The sequence below is a fragment of the Solanum verrucosum genome, unplaced genomic scaffold (genome assembly GCF_900185275.1).
Source record: "Solanum verrucosum unplaced genomic scaffold, falcon-dt-bn FXZP01000210.1, whole genome shotgun sequence".
Lineage (NCBI taxonomy): Eukaryota > Viridiplantae > Streptophyta > Magnoliopsida > Solanales > Solanaceae > Solanum > Solanum verrucosum.
Window position 1 is genome coordinate 1149013 of NW_026020045.1, and position 25663 is coordinate 1174675.

At 34.4% G+C, this 25663-nt stretch overlaps 1 protein-coding gene and 1 pseudogene across 3 annotated transcripts in view; both read right to left on the minus strand.

Annotated features, from left to right (window-relative positions):
• The window catches only part of LOC125821735 (MAP3K epsilon protein kinase 1-like), a 602763-nt gene that overhangs the window by 295288 nt on the left and 281812 nt on the right, over window positions 1–25663 (minus strand). The gene's annotated exons all lie outside the window — the stretch shown is intronic.
• On the minus strand, window positions 22543–23819 carry LOC125821744 (lignin-forming anionic peroxidase-like; annotated as a pseudogene).

Genomic DNA, 25663 nt, shown 5'->3' on the forward strand with positions numbered 1-25663 from the left:
CGTCTCCACAACGTCCTGGGCGTAAGGATTTCGTACAAATATGATCGAATCGGTACCAAAATGGGTGGGGGAAGTTGAAGGGTATCTTGATAGAAAACTTGGATTTGAACATTGTTTAGGGATTATATTGCTAAAATGATTGCATAATTAGGTTCTAAGGTACTTAATATACTCTGATCTACTGAAATTCTGTGAAAACGAGGGTTTTGGGACTACTGGGTGCCATGATCGTGCCTGGAGTTCATCCCATATGAAGGCTGATCGGCGACCTTCAACCCGTTGTAGCGGCTTCCCTCGTCCCGCGCTGGCGGGATTTGGTATGCTCTAGTGGGACTCAGTGGGGCAGTAGCCATTGCCACTTAAATTAGAAATTTTTCTCTTCCCTTTTTACCCAATATTGCCTAATACTATCATGTTCTAACGTATACCCTACAATATTTGCAGGCTTCTCTAAATGGCTAGTGTCAACGAGGCAAATCTTATTTTTATCCAGTTCCCCAATGCCGCTAGTCGGGAACGGTACCATGACCACCAGAACACTAAGTTCTGCTGCGAGCAGGGTTTCTATTTGTTGAACTTGGAGGAGAAGGCGCCTGCCTTTTATGCCCGGCTAATGGAGTTTGGCTGGAGTCTGCTGACATAGGCTCCCCCTTCAGCCAGCTCCACATGGGTGAGAGAGTTTTATGGTTGGGATGATCCTAACCCTACCATCCGCATCTGAGGACTCGACATCCCCCTGAATGTTACAACCATTAATGAGGTACTAGAGGTGCCCGAGGTTCTAAACACAAAGTACGAGGCTAAGCTAATAGAGATGGACTTAGGCTGGTTGAGGGATACGTTGGTGGAGCCTGCACGCCGGGACATGGTTTATTGGCCTACTACAGAGGGCATCACCAACGTGGACTGATCATCAAATGCTAAGAGGTGGTTGCACTTGGTTACTAGGAGGATCCGCCCGTCGGGCAACCGCTCCGACGTGACCTTTCCTCAGGCACTGGTAGTGGCATGCGTTGTGTAGGGCATTGAGCTAAATGTGGGGGCACAAATTATCTCCGAATAGAAGATGTTTTATCGGGGCTACAAGAAGGCCTTCTTCCTACCAGGACTTGTGACCGCACTGCGCAAGCAGGCAGGGGTGCCTCTCTCAGAAACTGATGAGGTATTTCTTATGGATCCCCTCCTTTCACCCTCTTTTAATTAGGCAGGGTTCTACCTCCAGGAGAAAGAGGAGGAGGACAAACTGGGCCAGTAGCAGTCAGGCAGCTGCGGAGGTGGATGATGAGGGATGAGACGATGGTGCAGGTGACGACACTGTTCCCACTAAGTCCCAGCCCTCACTCTCAGGTGCACAGGTGGTGGAGGATTTGGTAGCCGTCTGGAGAAAACTTGGGGGTTTCCGAGCTAGCACCTCGACGTCGGTTCGACCTTCCACCGCCCTTGAGTTGGAGACGTTCCGTCGCCAACTGCGATGGGAGATGAAGAAGAATTTGTCTAGGGATCGTCTATTGGGCCGGATGTGGAAAACCTTGAAGGTCATTTTCTCATGCGTTGCCCCCTAACACGAGCTTCCCACGCTCAAGCCTCAGGACTTCGCGGAGTTTCCCTGGTTGAGTTACGCATAGACTGGCGAGATAGCCCCCGAAGACATGGGGTCCCAGAGCGACACTTCCCATTCTCATGGGCCCTGAATTGATTTTCACCCTTATGGGAATGTAATGCATAATGCTTCATTTCCCTTCTTGTTGTAAGCACATGGATGTTGGTTTCTGACTGATTTTACCCCGTTAATATTAAATGCTAAGGTGTATAACTTACTGTTCTATTGCTGAGTGTTGGTTGAATTGCAGGGAGTAGTTCAGACACGATTCAGGGTCCATATGTGTGACTAGTGAAAACAAGAGAGACAGGGCTGAGATTTTGTCTCGCCCTGTCCCGCTTTTGCGAGAGAAATCCTGCGCTGGCGGCCTCTTCTTGGCAGGAAAATTCCCGCCCTAACGGTCCTGACGGAGACAGAACCCCTGCCCACAAATTTTTGGGGTTCTTCTTCTTTCTAAATTTTCCATAGTTTCCCAGGCCATACTAAGCATTTTAGGGTAATCCGCTTAGTTAGGATTGTTGACACCAAATTTTGGTATGATATTTTTAAAGTTAATACTTTTTAAGTATTTTATTTTTAAATAGTTCAAAATACATATTTTGCCATTTTAATGCAATTTGTTGATAATTATCCTTATTCTCAAAGTATTAGGATTTTTATCGATTAATTTTGTTTATATTATTTTGTCACAGCCGATTGACTACATTCAAATATTTGTTCATTTTTTATAAAATTATTATTTCTGATAAATTGCATTTTTTACATGTCATTGGTTACGTTCATTATATTTTTCATATTCATTTTCTCTGTTACATTTGTTATTATTTATTTTGATATTTTGCACATTCCAAAAATTCATTCTGATATAAATAATATTTCATACACAGATATTTTATTAACCAATAATTTTGGCCCACGATTTTAAGATAGTGATATTATACTATTGGTAGTTTTCAATCCCCTATTTAAAGAATGGTTTGCTTATTAGGTTAAAGTGCGGTGGATAATTATTGAATTGGGGAGTGTAATTTTCATATTTTTCTGAATATTTTTTATTTATTCTTTGCCTTCTCCGGCAAGTTCATTGTTGTTCCGATCCACCACCCAATAGCTCCCCATGGTGGCCTTTTGATTATTTTTTGTTCACGTGAAATCCCATTGAAACAACCTGAATCCCTCACTGACCGGCGAACTTAACCCCTCCAACAACAACAACTCACCAGCTGGCCGCCATTTCCGGCGAAACAAGAACCAAAACCCACCACAAACCAGCTCATTTCACCACTCTCTCCGTCCAGCACCATTATCGGCGAAACCCGGTTGCCAGCCAACTCCATTCTTTTTCCGACCAAGAACAAGTCAAAAACCCGCCTGAAAACCATAAACCCAGCAGCCCAAACAGCCACCCATTTCTCCTGCAGACCACAGCAACTCCGACCCCAAACTCGCCGGAAACAACTCCGTAATTCGGCAAGACCAGCAACAACTTGCACCAGAAAATCGCCCTTTTTCTTCACTTTTTCGACCCCCAAATACACCCACAACCAGACTTCCCTCTCCCTCATTACCTCCCAAACCCAGCAGTTCAAACAGACCTCATCCAACAGCCAACCAACGACCTCGCACCATTGAGCTCCGACAGAGCTCGAAGCTCAATGAACCAGCGAACAACCAACAAACCACTAGCCGCCTCCACCAGAGTGATCCAACAACAGCAACAACAAGCAACCACCAACGTAGTTCCAACTCCGGTAACCTCTTTCATTTCGTTTCTCTTTGTAGATCCGATCGGAGGGGTTCAAACTCCGGCAATCATTATTTTTCGATGATATTCTGTTTTCTCCGTTGAATGTTACTGATTTGGCTTATTGCTTTTATTTTGATGGGTTTGATTGTTATTATTGATATTTTGTTTTTCTTGCTGGCCATTATTTATTTATTATAATTGAAGAAAAAACATAAAATGATACCTGAAGTTGTTCTGAATTTTTAAAGAAACACCTTAGCTCTGCGAGTGTTCTATTACACCACAAAATATTTCAAAATAACAATAAATACACACTTCTTACACAATCTGCATTCTCAAATGCATGAGCGTGAGTCTCACCCCAATTAATAATATAATTACATATTTTTTTCAACCCATTTAGTAAAAAATGGATAAAATCTTGACTCATTTACATTTTAATCATGACCCACTCCATTTTTATCCCTAAACCCCATTTTCACTCTACTCTCTCTTTGATCATCAAAACCCTAAGCATTTCAATAGTCACAATAAATTTATTTTGTGGTGATAGTTTCTTGAATTATGGAGTCAAAACGAAGAAGTGAAGGCTCACATGTTAATTGCTTCTTGATTTGAATGCAAATTTTAGTTAAAAAATGTTATTTTTATATAGTAGTGATTTTTTGAAAAATCATTTTTATAGTGATTTGTTGTTATTTTCTTCTTGTGCTATCTATTATTAATGTGTATGTAGTGTTAGTTTAGGACTGCTTTGAGTTTGAATGTTTTTTCACTGATTTAGTTTTGAAATTCGTTTGCAATTGCACTTTCATGATTTACAAATTCGTTGATTTCATAACTTTTTTAAAAAATTAAAAAAAGAAAAAGTAATTGAAGCTAGTAAAGCTAGATGAAAATTTCATTGAGAATGGAGATTATTATTTTTTTGGTTGTAAATGGCAAGCTCTTCAACATATATCAATGGAGGTTTTGGAGAAGATGGGAAGTAGGTATTTTAATAAAAAAGAAAATTCAAATTGTCAGTGCACGTGTCATTTTTACACTAGTTTGAGGGTGTATTTTTACTTCTCCACGCGCCTATCAAATGTATTAACACAACTGTTGTGAAAATGGGTCAAAAGTGTTTAATTATTGCGATTTGAAATAGTTTCATGGGGTAATAGTGTAATGACTCGGAAAAATGATAGGTTAAGCAAGAGCCTATAACTTTGTGTTGACTTTATAATGAGGTTCTATGAGGGGTTTTTATGTAATTTCGTTTTAATTGTTTATTATGTGGGGTTGATTTTAAATGGTTTTGGGTCTTAAAGCATTCCTTTAACTCATTATTTTCCCAAATCAAATCCCAAGTTCTTTCTCTCTCTATATCTCTCTCTAACTCAAGGAAGAAGAAGAAGAAGAAGAAGAAGTGGGAGCAAGGGTTGTGGATGCAAGATGTTTTCTTCATCAAATTTCTTGGGGAATCTTAGTAAAGGTATGTGAGTTCTTTATCTAGGGCAAGCTATCACCCTAGAGCCAATTTCAAATGGTTTTCAACTTTTCCAAAGTTTGTGAAAAAGCCTAATTTCTACTCAAACTCAAGGGTTCTTGCATGAAACGATTTTAAATGATAAGTTATGATATTATTGATGTTTATTTGATGTTTTAAGATGAAAAACTCCATGAATCCTTGTATTCTACAAAACCCTAAAATGCGTTTATGAAGTGGGTCTATTTCTATAAATTCAAAGTTGATGGAATTATGTGTAAAGTGAATTGTATTGATATCTCTTGTGTTGTTTAATGTTTATTCATGATTAATTGTTGATAATGGGTGAATTAAGAGTGGTAAGCCTTATGGGTGAAGTATTGGTGATTGCTTGGATTTTGGTGATTTTGGCTATGGCTTTGAATTATGGTAAGAAAGCTTGAACTCTCTTTATTGAATTGATTGTTGTTGGTAGGTTGAATCCACCTTTGGTGGAAGTGTTATATCTTGTTCTTGTGTGGTATTATTGTGAATTGTAGCCATGACGGCATTGGGGAAGTTGTTGCATAATGTTGAAATATTGTATTATTGTGAATTGAGGCCATGAAGGGCATTATATGAGTGTTATTGTATTGTTATATTATTATATATAAATGAGGCTATATGTAAAGTCCTATATGAAGCTATATGTAAAGTTTTATGTGAAGCTATATGTGTGAAGGTATGATGTGAATGAGTTTATGTGATCTTGTGATGATCCTATGTAAAGTGGATAGCATTGTGATATAAAGTATGATTTTTCTCATGATGTATTTATGAAATGATGTTGGATTATGAAGTATCCTTAGATGATAATGTTGTGACTTGGTTGGTAGACTAAAGTGTCTCTCCTTGTTACTTAAAGTTTTGAATGCATGAATGTGTGAAGTGGGCTAGAACTAAGAAATGGTGCCCTTTCTATAAATGTTAAAAGAGGAATTCTAGGCCAAGACTTGAATCGGCAAAACTAAGAAATGGTGCCCTTTCATAAGTCTAGCTTTCCTAAGTAAATGTATAACCTTGAAAGATGGGCCTTAGGGCGAAGTTCCCTTCTTGAGTGAGATGGTAGACTTAGAGATGGATGGAGCCGGAACGGCATGATAATCCTTATCTAAGAAAGTCAAATGAGCTATCCTTATGAACCTTGATTGGCCATGACTAAGAAATGGGGCCTTTCTTGGGAAGAGGTACTATGAGTTGGTTGAACTAGAAAAGGAATCCTCTCTAAGTACATATGTGATTGAATACTCTATGGGAAACAAGGCTAGCACCGAGTGGATGTGGTTAGGAAGGTGGCCTAGTTGAGTATGAGATTAGGCACAATGAACTTCCTTGGACATGTCCTAAACCATATGCCTACATGGGTTGTTTACTAGTTCTACCTTTGGCAAGTAGAACAACCTCCACGGAGTAGGATAGACTCCGGATTCCATACCTAGAGTATGGTCTATGTCGGTTATGCCTATTCCCATCATGTGGGATGTGCACTCTAGTTATTGGATAGGTTCTACAACGTGTAGGTAGTAGTATGGGATGCTATCTACACATGGCACGAGTAGGCTTTGAAGATACTAAAGTGAGTTCCCTAAGTCTAACGACTATTATATGAAAGTCCCCTTATGTACTTGAATGTCTCCTAAATGGTTTCTTAAAGAATGTTGGACTATTAATGTTATGTTGTAAAGGAAATGTCCTTATCTAAGGTAATCTTGAGGAACTCTTAAGTGTTCTTGAAGAGGTTGTATGGGCAGTCACTTCTTGTCTTACTCAAGTGTGTCTTAAGGTTATATTAGGTAGAGGTCCTATGGTAATGAAATGGCATGTGTTCCTTTAAAGTTAAGCATGGGTTGTATATGAATATATGTTGAGTATGTATACGGTTGGCTATGGTTTTATATGTGAACATTGACTTGTATTATGTCTCTTATACTAGTGAAGTGAAGGTTTTATAAAAAAGATATGAAAGCATACATTTCTTGTAAGTGTCCGTTGTGCATATTTTCTTGCATGGTCTCCATATTTAGTACTTAATTGTGCTAACCCCCTTTCTTTCCCTTTTTGACTAAAGTGTAGGGATTTGGAGATGGTGACATGTCTTGGCTACTTGATAGGTTTCTAAGTGTTGAAGATGAAGACTTGGTGAGTCCTCATAGATTCGAGGACAATACCCTACATGTCCTTTTTTTTTATGTCTTTCTAGTATTTGCTTAAGTTTTGTATGGGCTTAATCCCAATGTTGTATTCAAAGTATTAGATGGTTTGAGACATAAGTGTATAAAGTCTAGAAGTCTTCCGCTTACTATTTTAATGAAATGTCTTCCTTGTAAAGAAAGCTTTTAATTCATTATGGTTTTTAGTTTTATGCGATGAATGAATGCTAAGAGGCTTGTATTAGACCTCCGAGAGGTCGAGTATGCCGGTTACGACTAGGGGGTGATCTCGGGTCGTGACAAATAGAATGTCCGCAAACTTTAGGTGTCTTTTTGAAATTTCAGGACAACTTCCAATGTTATTTTATGTCTTTTGTCTTATAATTGTTGAAATTGATTTGAATTGTTTTCCTGTTACTATTATCGTTCCAGTAGCTAATTTCTTTTGTCATTGTTATGCACTTCTCTCTTTTTGTTGTTGACTATTGTTGTTTTGTATAGCATTTGGTTATTTTTTTTATCCATAATTGTATTTATTTTGATGGATTTTTTGTGTTGCTTTAAATATGATTAATTTTAATTGTTTGTGCATCTATCTTCTTTAAAAAAAATTGTCTGTTTGCTCACTGTTCAAGTATTGTTATATAGTTGCTTATTGTTTTACTCTTATTTTATTGTTAGTATTAAATTGGATAATGAGAAAATCTCTCCGTCGGTTTTAAAGGTCTCTCTATTTTAAAAGATGAAAATTTAGTTTAAGTTTATATATGTTGGTTGATAAAATTGGGCAATGAAGAAATTACCGTCAATTTCCAATGCCTCCTATGTTAATAAGACGGATTTTATTTTTAAGTTATTATTTGATTTATTATTTTTATTTCATATTTATTTATTACTAACACTTTTACTAAGTGTCTTTACAGATATACAAAGTTGCTTCTCATTGAAGCTATTCGAATGAAATTCGAATTATACTTTTTATTCATTATTTTGTATATGTTGACGTTAGGTAAATTTTAGGCCGATTCTTGTATCATTTTTTATATATTATTACTTGTGTATATTGAATATTTATTATACTTGTATATTTATTTTTATCCCCTCCTCAATTGAAAAAAATGAATTTAGTCGGGACCCACAATTGTGGATTTCGAACGATGTCTAACACCTTCCCTTCGGATTAACTTGAACCCCTTACCTAGAATCTATTGGTTTCATAGATATTTCTTTTAAGTTTATTTGTTAATAGATTTCCTAGTTTTCCTAAAATTAGACGACGACTCCCTTTTCCCCTTTTCCCTTTTACCCTCTTTTTAAAATTATTTTATTCTTTAAAAAATTGATTACTATTATTATTTTAAAATTGAGTCACCGCGACGTTGCGCCCTCTCACGGGATGTCAACAAGGATAGTCAAAGTTTACCCTGAGTCAACCCAACGATACACCCTCCAAAATTCATTCTCATAGATTCAACATCACAACTACACACAAATTCAGATATTTAGTCTAGCCTGCTGCTATATCAAGGTTTAGACAAACACTTATTGTGCACATAATCATATCATAGCATTCAAACAAATATTCCTTACACACCAACAATTAATTCAGACAATGATGAACACGCATTCACAATTTTAAGTTACAATTTACAGACAAGTCCAAATTATTAATTAGCTCGCCCCATCGATGACCATTGCTAATCATCCATGTATTTATTCAGCCACTAAAGCCAGATACCAATTGAAACTTTCTCAGTTATAATTTACCTTGATTGGGTCCTGTCAGCCAGGACTACAATATTCGGTTTCCTTTGTTGAGATAACAAATGAAATCGGGAGATACCAATTGGACTCAATTCATACCACAAGCGAAAACTCGCACGAAAGGAGAGAAGGAACGAAACGACTTCCTAGAATGCTTCATAGCTTCCTGAAAATTAAATGTGGACATCAACACATCAATCTGCAGGAGTCTACTCCACATTTGCTCTTGACTGGGAGATCAATAACATGGGCTCTGATACGAATTTGTCACGACCCAACTCATCTGGCCGTGCGGGCACCTACACTAATACCTAAGTAGGAGAACCCTCGATTCCCAATAATTAAAAATCATGCAAAAAACTAAGAAAACTGACGAATAAAAGAAATACATGTAAAGTTTTTATAGAATAAGAGTTTTTAAACGACTCAAAGTTAAGACTTGTAAAGTAATTAACACCCTAGAGATCTAATCTACACAGGTACAAGAGCTACTAAGATTACAAAGCAAAAACATAAAAACGAAAAGACACAGCTCCTATCAAGCGGAAGGAACAAAATAGAAGCTGCTGGAGAATTGTCTTCGTCTTCACCTGCGAGACATCGCTAATCCTGCAACCAGACTATGCCCAAAAAAAGGCATAGCAAGAGTAGTATCAGTACAACCAGACGTACTGGTAGACATCATCATTCAACTCGATACCCACCATATAATATAAGAAAATCGACCAGTAGGAAAACAAGTAATAAGACCTTTCGTTCCTCCACCTTCACCATTCTCGAATACTTTTAACACACTATTACACTTGACTCTAACCCCTTACTCGCTCCGTTCTTGATCATACTTAATCGTTTTATCCCTTAAAAGAAATCCCAAGAATAACTACTACCACCCAGTCAACACTCACGACACGCCCTTATTCATTCCACCAAACTAATGCCCTCACTTGGCTTCATACTTCACCCTATCAAGGCCTATAACGGTCTACTAACCCCTTTCTGGAAAACCCCAGCCATTAATACTACCACTAAACATCACCCCAATCCTCACCAATAATACCCATGACCATATTCTAAATAACAATATAGCACCGGGACCCTTAGTTTTCTCCTTACCATACTACAACCCGATTAAGACTCTACCATTCACAATTCATTACACAACTAGATCTCTCTAAATAACTTACAACATTGCAATCCCCACATATAAGAACATAATGTACAATCCACCAATCATTTCAGGAAACATGCTAACTTTCACATTATCGATAATACGAGCAATTACAGATATATGATAAGTCAATGGTCCTCTCATGGAACCCATACTCAAACTGTTAGTGTATCGGTACGTGGTACCCGATCTAAGTTAGTGTGCCGACGTGACACCCGATCCCATATATGCATCGGAACGTGCCACCCGATCCAAGTTAGAGTGTCAGAACATAACACCCGATCTATTCAACAAGTCACAATCACAATGTACATTCTCATAATCATACAATCAAGTCATGATTCATGGCATACAATTATTCAATTATTCTCATTTATCATTAGTGTGATCAATAATGCAACTTTTGCATCTATATTATAATGAAGCAATTACAAATATATATCATACCAACATGAAATCACAATCATCACCTACCCCTAATTCATCGACTAAGTCTTCCTCCTACAGTATACGGCTGATTTAACACCTAGGGTACAAGTACAAACATCTCTTTGGTGCACAGAATCCTATGCATGAATTCTACCGTCAAAATTCAATATACCACGTAGTGAATAACAGATTTAAAACTACTCAATTAATTAAACCTAGCCTACCTGGGCGCCAAGCAGTTGCACAGAATGATGGCTTCACTTCTTATTTCCAGACCTCGTGATGATAGATTTGACCAAAAATTCACAAGATATCGACCACCTTACACTAGAAATCTCCTTCTCGTTTCTTCTCAAGCTTAGAGCATCTTTTACAGGGTTTCTAGGGTAATCCTCGCCTATTTTTGGTGTTTTGGGAAAAGGAAGAAAATAAGGTTTTGCGTTATTTAAGTTTTCTCCTTTCCTTCCCATTCTGGCGCAATCTCTGTCGCTCTGGCGCCACCACCCTAGCGGCAACTGGCCCGCTCTGGCGGGATAGTGGACCCAGTTTTCCCTCGACATCTTCCTTTCATAAATAACGACGGTTCGGATCGTTACACGTTATACAAATGACTTATATATCCCTTACCATTAGAAAAGGTTAAACCCATCTGTGGCCCTTAAAGTTGGCACAAAGTTCCACTTAAACACCTTAATTGAACTTTGTCCATTTTAAACACCTTATGTAGGGCTGCATAGTGTCATTTGTAAACTTTTTGTTGACTCAGCATAATGATCATGCAACACGAATTTTAAGCGCGTTTGAGAAACTTTTTTGGTGATTTTTTTTCTCTTTCTTTTTCTCCCTCACTCTCTCTGCAATCTTCCACCACCCTCCATTGATTTTTTTCTCTCCTTCTTCCTAATCGCTCTTTCTCTCTACCACCATAGACCACCCCTCATCACCATACAAATTTTGAGAAAACATACAATTTTTGTTGGGTTTGTACACTACTTAGTTTTTTCTTCTTCCTTGAAAAGCAAATTTGTTTTTTTGGGTTATAAAAGTGAATTGGGCATCATGCGAAAACTTACAATTGCAAATGATATGATTGACAAATCAAACGACAAAAAACTTATACTAAAAACATAATATTATCATATGGTTTATCTAATCGGGCTACATATGAAAAACTAATAAAAAGAAATTATTAAAATTGTTGAGGGAAAATCTCCCCATAAACGAGACTCTTTATTGACTACGTTGTGAATGCTATTATGTTATTGATATGAGAAGAGGGGTCTTCAATTTATAGAGTTTTAAACTTTTCTTTCTAGGAAAGGATAACTCAAATATCAAAGAATATTATATTTTCCTTTCAGGAAAAGTTGAAGCATTTATGATAATACTTTGATTTTCTTTCAAGAGAAAAGTAAATTTCAAATAAGGTAAGAAAATTAGGGGAAAACCCTAACAAATATCACCTTTTGGCTTGAATTTTCTGGCAAAATAATCTTGATCATCTTTCTTCACACAATTTTCATGTATCATTGTTGCTTACCATGATTTAAAAAATGATATGGGTTAAAATTGGTGCCCTGTGTTAAAAGTTATGGGCGGGGTTGACAGTAGAGCTCATACCTTAAAAGTAATATGCATGAGTTGAAAGTGAATAGCATGCGTTAAAAATAAGATGAATGAGTTAAAAGTGGAGCCCCAACATTAAATGTTGCAGGGGTCAAAAGTTGGAGCCCATATGTTAAAGTAAGCCTCAATTGAAAATTGATTTTGTTTTAAAGGATGGAGCAAGAGGATATTGTTGAAAATATATTTGAAAATTTTCTTCACATTTAGTAGCACAAAAATCTTCTCTATCATCACGTTTGTTGCAAATTGATTTGAAATCACTTGAACTTATTTTCAATCTTGCTCAACCATTTAATATTGAACAATGTGCTCTGATACCACTTGTTGGTTATAAAAGTGAATAGGGCCTCATGCGGAAGCTTATAATTGCAAATCATATGATTGATAAATCAGATGACAAAAACTTATACTGAAAATATAATATTATTATATGATTTAGCCAATCGGGCTACATATGAAAAACTAATAAAAAGAAATTATTAATATTGTTGAAGGAAAATCTCTCCATAAACAAGACTCTTTATTGACTACATTGTGGTTGCTATTGTGTTATTGATATGAGAAGAGGGATCTTCAATTTATAGAGTTCATAACTTTTCTTCCTGGGAAAGAATGTAATGACCCATTAGGTCATTTTGAGTACTAGAGCTACTGATTTCATAAAAGACTCATTCAATAGATTTTTAATGGTAATCTTGAACTATTGGTGTAACTCAGATTATTTAGTTGGTGGGTATTTATTAAATAATTATTTTTTATTAATTGATGGTTAATGGGCCAAGTCCACAATTTATTTCTATCCATTAACTGCTAGGTTGGCAAAGTTTAGATGGTGAATGGTTGAAGATACCAAACAATTGAGGTTTTGTTAATGTTTTGGGTTTTAGGATTTTGGGAAGACAAATATTAGTTGCTAATAAATTGTCATGATGATGGGCATTATCTGGTTATGACAACATAGCAATATTATAATGATAAAATGGGTCGATTTTTATTTAGGAAAAGAAAATTATGCATACTTTTTTAGTGGTAAATTAGCGCCAGCGACTTCATATCCGTCTTCGATGTTTAAGATTTTTCATATGTTATCACATTATAATTCAAGTTTTGATATGTTAAGATAAGTAATTAAATATTAGGTGTACGAATTGTTTAAATTTCATTAAAGTTATGTTAATTGGAGGAATTAAGACTTATCCTTAGGTTTAAACTTTAGGAAATTGATTATAGCATTAGGTGAGTTTTTGGGTCTAGGATGGACATAGAACAATATGAATATTTATAGACTCGTTAACATACAAATTATTCATATATAATTGATAGATTGGAAAGGTTCGGAGGCATTGAGGAAAAGAAAAGTATTGGAGAAGTAGCTTGCTTGAATTCGGTTCTTCAGTGGAGGTAGGTTATGGTTTATTCTATGTGATAGATAGACTCTAAATAGTGATTGATAGTCATTGAGTGGTATTGTGAAATTATCTATGTACTTGGTTGTGTGGTTTGAATAATCTATGTGTTGTTTGTGATTGGTCTAAAATCCTAAGACCGTGAAATTTATAATCTTGAACATTCTCTATCGAAGTAATGCTTGAATAAAGAAGGCTTGATGAAATATTGTTAATGAGGTGAAAAGTGGTGATAATAAATAATAAATTAACGATATATTTGGATCGGGTGTCACGTTCCGATATGATATTATTGAATTAGGTGTCACGTTCCGACACGATATATTGGATCGGGTGTCACGAGCCGGCACGATGTTATTGGATCAAGTGTCATGTTGCGGCACGATAATATTAATGAAAAATATATTTAATTAACTGAATGTACTCAATCTCAAAGAACCCATTTCCCAAATAAGCGTGGTGTAGAGGCATGAGTCCTCGTGTGTGCGCTTGATATTGTGATTGATTACGTACTTGCTTCCGTTGTCACTTGTTCATGTTGTTTGATATTTATCACCTGCTAAGTGTTATAGTTGATTTTATACTATTACTTTATGCATATGAGTTACTATTTTAAGTCGGCCGATGATATCTACTCAGTATATGTTACCCTGTACTGAGCCATACTTTGTGTTTTTCTTTGTTTTCTTTTGGTGGAGTGCAGCGAGTGTACCGACCAAATCGAATAGCTCTCAGCTCTAGCCAGTCTCTAGCACCTCAGGTTCCAGGGTGAGATATTCATTCTAGCTCGTGTTGGATTCTCTCGATCAAGGCATGATGTCCTACGTTTTCGGACATATAATACTTTATTCATTTATTTTGGTTTATTTGATACTCTTAGACTTAATATTTCAAGATTATATGTTCTGGATGTGATGACTTTCAGGTTTTGGGAATGACATATAGTAGACTTTAGTGGATTTGTGTTTCTTACCTTAATAAGATTGAGCTTCCGCATTAAGGTTAGTATTTCATAAGTTGAACAATAAATATAAGTTAGGTTGAATTCGTTGGTTCGCCCACCTAGAAGGTTAAGTGTGGGTACCAGTCATGACTAATTTTGGGTCGTGACAAACATGGTATCAGAGATTTAGGTTCAGTGATCTCATCACACATGGACAGGTCTAGTAGAGTCTTGCGGAACGGTACAGGGACACCTTTACTTTTCCTCGAGAGGTTATAGGACTTTAGGAAAACTCATTTCGTTCTTTGTTTCGTGTTATTACTTGAATCTGATTGGTATCTAGGTGATACAAATTGGTATCTGACCTTTTTCACTCTATTTCAAATATGGTTATTACTAGAGTAGTAGAAGTGGAAACACCAACACTAAGAAGAGATAATGCATCCTTGGAAATAGGCATATTTTCCCAATTGACTACAGGGCATGTAATGACTAGTGACCAGCATGAGTTCTTTATTAAGTTCTTGAAGTTGAAACGTCCATTATTCATGGGTATTGAATATGAAGATGTTTATGATGTCCTAGTTGATTGACATGAGCTACTTCATAAGATGAATATAGTGGAGAGATATGGTGTTGAGTTGCGACATACTAGTTTCGGGAAGACGCGAAAATATGGTGGCGATCTAATGTTGAGTGCATCCCGACCAGTTAAGACACTACATATGACTTCGGCAGCATTTTCTACCTTCTTCATGGAAAAGTATATATATTTCGAACTTTGAGAAATGGAAAGAGAAATGAGTTACTAAATATAGAGCAACGAAAGATATTGCTTGCAGCCTATGATGGTAATATTCGTTCTTTATTTGGATATTCGACCCACCTTTGCTTCAGCCGAAAGAGCGAGTTCGCTGCTTTACGAGGGATTGAGGTTATTTTTGTTGATTCAAGCTTTATAGGTGGCTATTTCAGCAAAATCTTTCGGGAAGTGGTTGATTTTGTGATGGAGGTAGAGGGGTGAAGCCAGATGACATTGCCAAGGTGACAAGATTCAAGAAGTTTTGTAAGGGACAACTAGATAATGAACACTATTACTTTGGTGAATACATTTAGTATTGTTGTCATAACATATATGGGTTGCTTAGTAAATGATGAAATTATGTTGCGACAATTGAGGTTAGAATCTCTACTACTATTTCCTAGTTGAGTGTATATCAAAGAGCGTATTGATACGACTACTACAATATTAGCGATGCTTACTTGGTTAGAGTTATGAAGTGTGTTACTTTTATTATCGATCTGATCTAAGAAATAATGCAAATTGTTCGGGCTAGAGATATAACGAATTTGATAATGTTATGCAGTTATTCAATGGGTAGAAATGTATGGGTTATTTGGGTACGATCTTCTCGATAGGTATGATGTGTTCTAGTGAGGGATCTAACGAATTTTCATGGTGTGGTACCAGTGTTATATGGAAACGAGTACGTCGATTATCAAGTGTAAATACTAACTACTTAAAGAGTTATCAGTGTATGACATGTTCATAGAATGTGATTCGGTGTTGCATTTACATTTGAGAAACCAACTAGTTTGTTACTACGGACGCTTGGGTTAAGCATTATTTTTCAAGAAGATTTTAGTAGTGAATCTTTGGTACGACATTATTACATTTAAGTTGTGAAGTGTAACTTAAGGATTCTAAATGAGGATTAGTGATTTTATCCTAAGCTCCAAAGGAGTATATTGATATTGGAATGCCAAGCTTATGGGTAAAGAAAGTCTCAGTGAGTATACTTGGGATAAAGGCAATTGAAGATTTTAGTAAGGAAGTTCGTATAACATTGGGTTAGTCCTTTGAAGTTGATTGTATAACTTGGTTTGAGGTGGCATGTCGATGTAAAGGTTGAGTTTGTGGTGATGGCAAGGGATAACTAAGCATGATAGTAATAAGAGTTCATGATGAATTGTGATTGGGATACAACTATATAATAGGAATTGTTGGTTAAATTTTTTTTATATGGTAATAACGACTTGCGAGTATCTAAAATTGAGGTGTTCTACTATTTGGTGATAATGTGGTTGTATGGAAAAGTTTTAGGAGATGGTGGATACTGCTTGAATAAAATTTAAAGTAGCTAAATTCATAATTAATAAAAATAGTGGAATGTAATGTAGCCTTCCAAAAGAGGTGAGAACAAGAATACTTTCTCTAATTACAAGAGCTAATGAGGTATCTTCAGAGGGGTTGAAAATTGAGTTCAGAGACATCAGTTTCATCCGTTTTACTCTGGTTATGGTAATAGTGTACAAACGTCCAAGTCAAGTGTGATGATATGTTCTTTTGTGATTTTGAGTTTGGTAATGAGTATGGTTGAATTTTTAGCGAAGGATATGGTAAGGTCGATGGAGAGGCAATCAATAATAATCTAAGATCCAAGAATTCATAAAAATCTTCAAGATATGAGCTAATGTTGATAGATAAATGGATTGGGTTACACAGTGGGTTCACAATTCATTTTTTTTCTCGTTGTAAGTCTATAGTTATGGTGATATATTTGTCAATATATGAATTTGTAAGATAAGAAATGATCAATTGAATTGGGTATTGGGCATCTGGAAGGACTTATGCATGGTTTTGGTCATAAAGTTTGTTACTTTTGATTTTTAAAGGACACAAGGAAGGATTTCACTTTAAAGTGTTGGTTTAGAGTAAGGTAAATGACCGGAGTGGTTATGATGGTTGTTAGCATTAAGAGTGTGAGCTTCAGTGTAATGATGTGAAGAGTATGTGGAGTCTGATCAATAGAGTATAGGTACGATCGTAATGGGGACCAGACCAGTGGATTGTGGGTAGCTAAAAACAAAAGAAATGGAGTCAACTGAATAAAAATATTTTCTATGGACTCTTTAGAGGAAGCATTTAGTATTATTTAACCTTGGTCCCGTACATTCTTATGTGACCACCTATTTCGTTCTGGACATGATTTGAAGTTTGATTCACTAGTTATGCTCACACATATATTCACTTTTGTGAGTGAATCCCCAGTGATGGATCGGGTATATTGATCCTGCGATATCCTCTTAATCAGGTAAGATGTTAGGGCAGACTTGGTTATCTTAGATGACATATTTAGTGTTGTTTTGGAGCTGTTGAAGTATTCCAGTGGTTCTACATGTACCACCTTGCTTATGATAATTTATAGAAGAGCTACCATGGGTATTTACAGTTGCCTGACGGTCTTAGTATTTATCTAGTTGTCGAGATAATGTTCCAATTATGTGTGATTGAATGTGGGGATTATTAGGTTTGGTTCTACCCCCTTAAGGGTTATCGACAATCACAACTACTAATCTAGTATTTCAACGGTGTTTTTAGAGGTTATCTATGCTTGGGTGTATCGCTCGATGACTGGTTACTTGATCATTTTCTTCTTTGGATTAGATAAGTTTGATTCTCCATTGATGAGTTCCTGATGTCTAAAGATCAAATTTTTATAATTTAATCTCGTGAAAAGTTTATGTTGTGAGAAGGAAATATTGATAATATCTATCATGGTTTGTGCATTATGAGTGTGTGGTGGTTGGTTCAGGTGCACTATTGGTTGTAGCTAGTATTGATCCAGGAGTTTATCATGGTTATGTGAAAAAAGATTCGTCCTGATGGTTGTGTCAAGGTCCTTGAGAACATGTTACGAACATGCGTACGATTAACTTTGGTGGTTATTGAAAATTATTTTTGTTGTTAGTTGAGTTTACATACAACAATAGTTATTATTTGAGTATTGAGGTGGCCCCATTTGAGGCATTGTATGGGAGGAGGTCTAAGTCTCCAATTTGTTGATTTGATACAATTTAGGTGAAACTTTAGGTACTGATATTTTGAGGGAATCGTTAAAGAAGGTGAAATTTATCCAGGAGAAGCTTTTCGTAGCTTAAAGCAGGCATAAGGAGCATGCAGACCAGAAGGTTAGGGACTTGGAATTATGAAGAGAGAACGAGTGTGGCTGAAGGTTTCACCCATGAAGGGTGTGGTGAGGTTGATAAGCGAGGTAAGATTAGTCCGAGGTATATTGGGCCGTTTAAAGTTCTTAAGCGTGTGGGAGAGGTGGCCTATGAATTAGCTTTTCCTTTAGGATTATTAAAAGTGCACCCGATGTTTCATGTGTCTATGCTGAAGAAAATTAATGGTGATGGGAACTACATTATTCGTTGGGATTCAGTTCGTCTTAATGGAAATTTGTATTATGAGGAGGAGCCCATAGTTATTATGGATAGGGTCCGCAAGTTGAGGTCAAAAGAGATTGCATCTGTAAAGGTCCATTGGAAGAGTCGTCCAGTTGATGAGTCAACCTGGGACACTAAGACTGATAAGCACAAAAGATATCCACATCTTTTATTCAATTCAGGTACCCTTTGTTAGCCTCACCTTCTTTTGATCGTTCGAGGACGAATGATGGGTAAATTAGTATTTGATGTAATGACCCATTAGGTCGTTTTGAACTAGAGCTACTGATTTCATAAAAGACTCCTTCGATAGATTTTTAATGGTAATCTTGAACTATTAGTGCAACTCAGATTATTTAGTTGGTGGGTATTTATTAAATAATTATTTTTTATTAATTGATGGTTAATGGGCCAAATCCACAATTTATTTAATACCCTACCACATGAGTCATGTGTAAAGAAAGAAAGTTTGACGGAACAAACTTTGTTGCGGAATCGTCAAGAAAAGGCAACAACCACTTCAGGTATTAGCTTAAACAAACTCTAGTTTTCTTATACATGTATTAATTGTTAAGAGGTTGTACATAAACCTTATAATATCTATCCATTAACTACTAAGGTTGGCAAAGTTTAGATGGTGAATGGTTGAAGATACCAAACAATTGAGGTTTTGCTAATGTTTTGGGTTTTCGGATTTTGGGGAGAAATATTAGTGGCTAATAAATTGCCATGATGATGGGCATTATGATGTGATGGCAACCTAGTAATATTATAATGGTAGAATGGGTCGATTTTTATTTAGGAAAAGAAAATTATGCATACTTTTTTAGTGATAAATTAACGCCAGCGACTTCATATCCGTCTTTGACGTTTAAGATTTTTCATATGTTATCACATTATAATTCAAGTTTTGATATATTAAGATAAGTAATTAAATATTAGGTGTATCAAATTATTTAAATTTCATTAAAGTTATGCTAATTGGAGGAATTAAGACTTACCCTTACGTTTGAACTTTAGGAAATTGATTATAACATTAGGTGTGTTTTTGGGTCTAGGCTAGACATAGAACAATATAAGTGTTTATAAACTCGTTAACTTACAAATTATGCATATGTACTTGATAGATTGGAAAGGTTCGGAGGCATTGCGGCAAGGAAAAGTATTGGAGAAGTAGCTTGCTTGACTTCGGTTCTACGGTGGAGATAGGTTATGGTTTATTTTATGTGATAGATAGACTCTTAATAGTGATTGATAGTCATTGAGTGGTATTGTGAAAATTCTCTATGTACTTGGTTGTGTGGTTTGAATAATCTATGTGTTGTTCTGTAATTGGTCTGAAATTCTGAGATCGTGAAATTTATAATCTTGAACCTTCTCTATCGAAGTGATGCCTTGAATCAAGAAGGCCTGATGAAATATTGTTAATGAAGTGAAAAATTGTGATAATAAATAATAAATTAACGATATATTTGGATCGGGTGTCATGTTCCGGCACGATATTTTGGATCGGGTGCCACGAGCCGGCACGATGTTATTGGATGTGGGTGCCACTCATGACTAATTTTGGGTCGTTACAAAGAATAATAACTCAAATATGGAAGAATATTATATTTTCTTTTAGAAAAAGTTAAAGTATTTATGCTAATACTTTTATTTTCCTTCAAATAAAAAAAAATAAATTTCAAATAAGGTAAGAAAATTAGAGAAAAACCCTAACAAGTTCTTTATCCATCATTCAATACTAATACAAAATACACACAAAAAAAATTCACTTCTCTTGCACTATATCCGCTAGAGGAGAAATAAATAATTGAATTATTTAATTTATAATTACCGTTCCTCTCCAACTACAATGGAGATGAATATTTCAAAAAAGTGAAATTCTTATATTTGTATCTTCTGCTATAATTATAATGACTTCTCTTAAAAAAGAAAATAATAGAAAAGAAAAAAAAAAGACAGAAGAAATGGATTGGGATAATGAGAGATTATATATAGATAATGGAGGAGAAGAAATTCTTTTTTTTTTCAAAAAAAATTGGAATGAAATTACTGAGAAGAAAAAGATAATAATTTCAAGGTACAAAACAAGAAGAAGATGAAGAACGAAATTACTGAGAATGAAATTGTTGGGAGATTCTCATGTTCTTGGTGGAGTTTAGGAAGAAGAAGATGAAGAAAGGGGGTTTGAGGGCATGAGATTACAAATCTGGGGAAAAAAGAATTAAAAGTGATGTTTTTCTTTTAAAATAAAAATAAATCCACTTGTCACTTAAAGATTGGTCTATTCCAACAAAGGCGGTTGTCAACACGCGCTTTAAGTTGGAACTGAAAATATAAAAAAGTGTCGAAATGACACAACAAAGGACTACTATGGGTGTTCAAAATGAACAAATCCCAGTTAAAGTGTCTAAGTGAAATTTGATGTCAACTTTAAGGGGCCACTGATGGGTTCAGCTCACATATGCCCTTCATTTAACAGAAGTTAAAAAATTAGTTTTAAATTTATATTTTTGACTTTTAATTTTAAAACAATTCATGTAAGAGTAAATATGATCCTTCTAGCAAAGTTTGAGATATTTTTTAATCTTTTTCATACATAAATTGTTTTTTGACTTCTTTGGTTATCATTATTTGAGTTACTTATTCTTATTTTATTTTTTTTCTTTATTCTTTAATGTAAAGAAAAAAAATTAAACTAACTTTTTTGTGGCTAATTAAAACTTAAAACTGTTTTTTCGGTTACATTGTAATTTAGTTTTTGTATTCGAAAAAAAAAAACTAATCATCTATAATAAGTTTTACAAGAATATTAGTGAAACACAAATAAATTTGACCATCAAAATAATAAATTTAAATTAGTCATTGAAATAAACAAAAAGTAAAAAAAAAATACTTGTGAGGAGAGGACAATATATACCCATATGAATTATATTTTTTTAAGATAATTAAAAAATTAAATTTTTCATTTTCGGTTAGAGGAAAATGGTATATGTGAGTCATTTGTATAATAGTAGGGGTATATATTAGCCACTTTCATAACGAGGGTATATCAACTCAAAATGACAAAGTTGAGGGGTATATCATACCATTTTTCCTTGAGAATAATTCGTCAACTAATTTTACTTGTTTACTATAATAAAAATAAATGTTTATTTTTATTTGTCAAGTTTGAAAAGTTAGTTCCTAGTTTATCCTTATTCTTAACTATAGTCATTTTCTAATGTAATTTTTAAAATATTTTAAATTTATTATACTCAAAGGGTGATATAGTAAAATTATCATTTTATTTATTGATTTTAAGAAGTTTGTCAAGCCAATACTAGACAAATAAAATTGAACGGAGAGATACAAAAAAAAAAAAAAAAAAATTTACCAAGTTACTTCTATTTATTAGATATTTCGTGCAAATTGAGCACTATTAAAAAAAAATAGTTCTATGGTACAAGGATACAAATATAAACTATGAATTCATCCAAATCCAAGATCGACTTTGTATATATAATATCATTTCGTTAAGTGGTATCTTGATTCAATAAAGTTCACGTATCTTGAATTCACGTGAATAAATCTAAACACCTTGCCACTTCTATCTACACAAATACAAATACAACAAAGTGTTCTTCTTCCTTTAATTTATTTCTCAATCATATCTTGAAATCGAACAATATGTATTCCAATTTATTTTATTAAAAATCAAGAGTGCTCCATATTTTATTTCTTAATCAACTTTGATTTTATTTTTCATGAGCTCAGAAAAATATGTATCTTAAGTTTTTTATTTTTTATTTTTTTTATTTATAATTAAAGTCGATGGACTGTGAAACATTAGGTAGAAATTTCAACTTCATTAGAGAACCACACAGAGTTTATTTCATTCTTTAAACACATTACAAAGAGAAAATAAATCCAAATAATTAATATAAATATACTTAGCAACCATATAAGTGATAGAGTTTTGAAAAATCAATTTATAGCTCCACAAACAGTTCTTATGATCCCATTTTGACTTAGAGGACTAATATCTCCCATTTTAATCATGGCTGCAGCAAAATCAGAGGCAAATGTGCGAGGGTTGTTGGTATATTCAGTAACAATGCTATCCGTTGATCCGCCACTAAGAAGGACTTGATCTGATTGAAGAAGAGCTTTTCTTTGAATTAAGCTCTTGTAGTAATTGTTATCCAATTGATTGGGTGTAACCAAATCAAGTGGAGCTAGGTTTCCATTTTGATCTTCTTGAGGACATTGACGTCTTCTAGTGCTAGCAAATTCAGCATCGATGTGTGTTCCATTATTGTAAATCCTATCTCGAAAAAGGAAACATTGTGCTTGACCAATTGAATGTGCACCTAGAATTAATAAGATGATTTAAATTGTTACATCTTCTTATCTATATAGTATATTATCGATTAAATTATTTGTTTAATAATTTGCTAATTAGGGTTTTACCTGATAAAGCAATCATATCCCTTGTGGTAAGACCTTTGTTGGCAAAGCCAGAAATAAGTCCACTCAGAGGATCGAAAGGACCAGGAAGATCAGTTTCAGCAAGAGTATGACTTGCAGTGGTTGAATCTCTTCTTCCGAGTTTCACCGTCCATGATGGACCTCCAACCTGATTGTTATTAAACATAATATTGATTAGTACCGACCATACCTTTTTGTAGCATTTCTTTTTAAAAAATTCATAGTGTCAAAAAAAAAAGTGAAGTTGAAATTACGAGCATCTACGAGAGTAGATGCATCCCTAGCAACAACTGCAAGTATGTCTGCACATGACACAATTCCTGGACACGTTTTCTCAAGTTCCCTTTTTGCATCTTCTATAATACTGTATCCTCTAGCTGATCCTAGATTTGGCAATGCAGTCTTCTCGCTTACAATTGTTGGAGTCTCATCAAGTAAAATAGAAGCATTACAACCCTATACATAAAGTTAAATTCACAAATTACAATTAGTATATATTTACGTCGTCAAACCAATAATTTGAACTTGAAGTAGTTAGAGAAACATATCGAACCGACCTGAACAAAGCAATCATAAAAATGAAGACGAATGAGGGATGCAACCATGCGACATTCACTTGAAATCGCTTGTCTTATGCTTGTACGAATAGTGGTGAGAGCAGTAGGGCAAGTGCGGTCATAGAATGTGGAAGAAAGTTATGCATGACATTGCATGCTAGAGAGTAAGAGAAGAGAAAATATAGCAACAAAAGAGTTGTTTGAAGTATCCATCATTGGGAAGTGTGTATAATGTATGATGCCAAGAAGTAAGAATAGATGTTTAATAGATGAAATATGTTAAGGTGATAGAAGAAAAAATGTGCTACTCAAATATTTATAGGCAAATCGAAGTCTTTTTTTTGGTCACTATTGGCTGCCAATTGCAAAAAATTAATATTCCGCGTTATTATTGCTAGCTTTTGTCTTTGACTTGTAGTTGAAAGGCACTTCTCATGATTTACACATATATATTTAGTCTTGTTTAATTTATTTTATTTATCTAGTTTAACGTGATACATAATTTAAGAAAAAATAAAAAGGACTTTTGAATTTTATAATGGTCTTAATTAATTAAAATAATGATTAGTAGAATGTATTAAAATGTTAGTTAATTTTGTATTAAAATGTCATTTAATTTTATGATTTTAAAAATATTTCGTGAAAAATTAAAATTAAAGAGTTGACAATAAAAAAAAAGACACTCTTCTAAAGATACATAATAAAAAAATAGTAAGACAAATATATTGAAACATGACAAATACATTATCTTCAGAGGATAAAAATCAACTTACTTCATATCATATGTAATAATTATAGTTGAAAATGTGACTTCACACTATTTTTAGGTTCTTCGTTCTATTTGTAACTAATGACGGATTTACCAAGAAAAATGAACTAAGTGACGATTCAATCTTAACTTATAATAATAATAATAATAATATTTAGCTGAAAAATCGGCCGATAGGGCCAGTCCAAAAAATCGAGGGAAAATCAACTTTGTCCGTTGGGTTTATGCCGATGGATGTTTGTTGGATTATTTTTTTTTTTGAGCAACTTTCACATATAATAATAATAATAATAATATAATAATAATAATAATAATAATAATAATATTTAGCTGAAAAAATCGGCTGATAGGGCCAGTCCAAAAAATCGAGGGAAAATCAACTTTGTCCGTTGGGTTTATGCCGATGGATGTTTGTTGGAGTTTTTTTTAGCAACTTTCACATATAGCAAACATAAAAATCATATTTGTATGTTATAGCTATAGTTTGCATCATTGCGCTCCATAGCAAATTTTATGTTTGCTATGGATCTTTTGATTTGTATAATTCGCTAGAAACATCCAACTTTATACAAATTGTTCAGTTTATATATACATTGTAATTTGTATAATAAGATCTGTATTTATATATTATAATTGTATAGGATGAAAATATATGTATTTGTATTTGTATATACACTTTTCTCTCGCTTTATACAAACACAAACGCATTTTATATATTTTATACCGAAATGTATAAAATGGCTAATTTTATATCGAAAATGGCTAATTGTATGCCGAATCAGATGACAAAAAAAGGAAATGTTTGCTGCGAATTATAATTAAAATAAACTATGGCTATAACATTTAATTGAATTAATAGTTTGTTGTTATAAAATAATATATTGTGGATGTCCACCACATCAAGAAGTTACTCCATTACTTTCCTCCATTATAAAGATAACCATAACCTCCATAACCTCCACCTTTATAACCATTATTCTTGTAACCTTTCACTTTCATAACCTCCCCATTATATTCATGTTAATGTCATGATTATGACTAACCTTTTGTATGCCTCTATGTTACACTATAAATAGAGGCATAAGGGTTCATATTTATACACTTGAAGACTTGAAATAATAAGAAAAGCTCTCATATCTTGTCTCCCTATTTCTATTGCTTTCATCTTCTATATTTCTTGTCTTATTTTTCTTTAGTTTTACAAAATTTGTTATTTTATACAATTTTCTTCTTTTTTTTTTTACGGATAATAAATGTAGTAATTCGGTTTTAATTCTTTTTTCTTTTTATA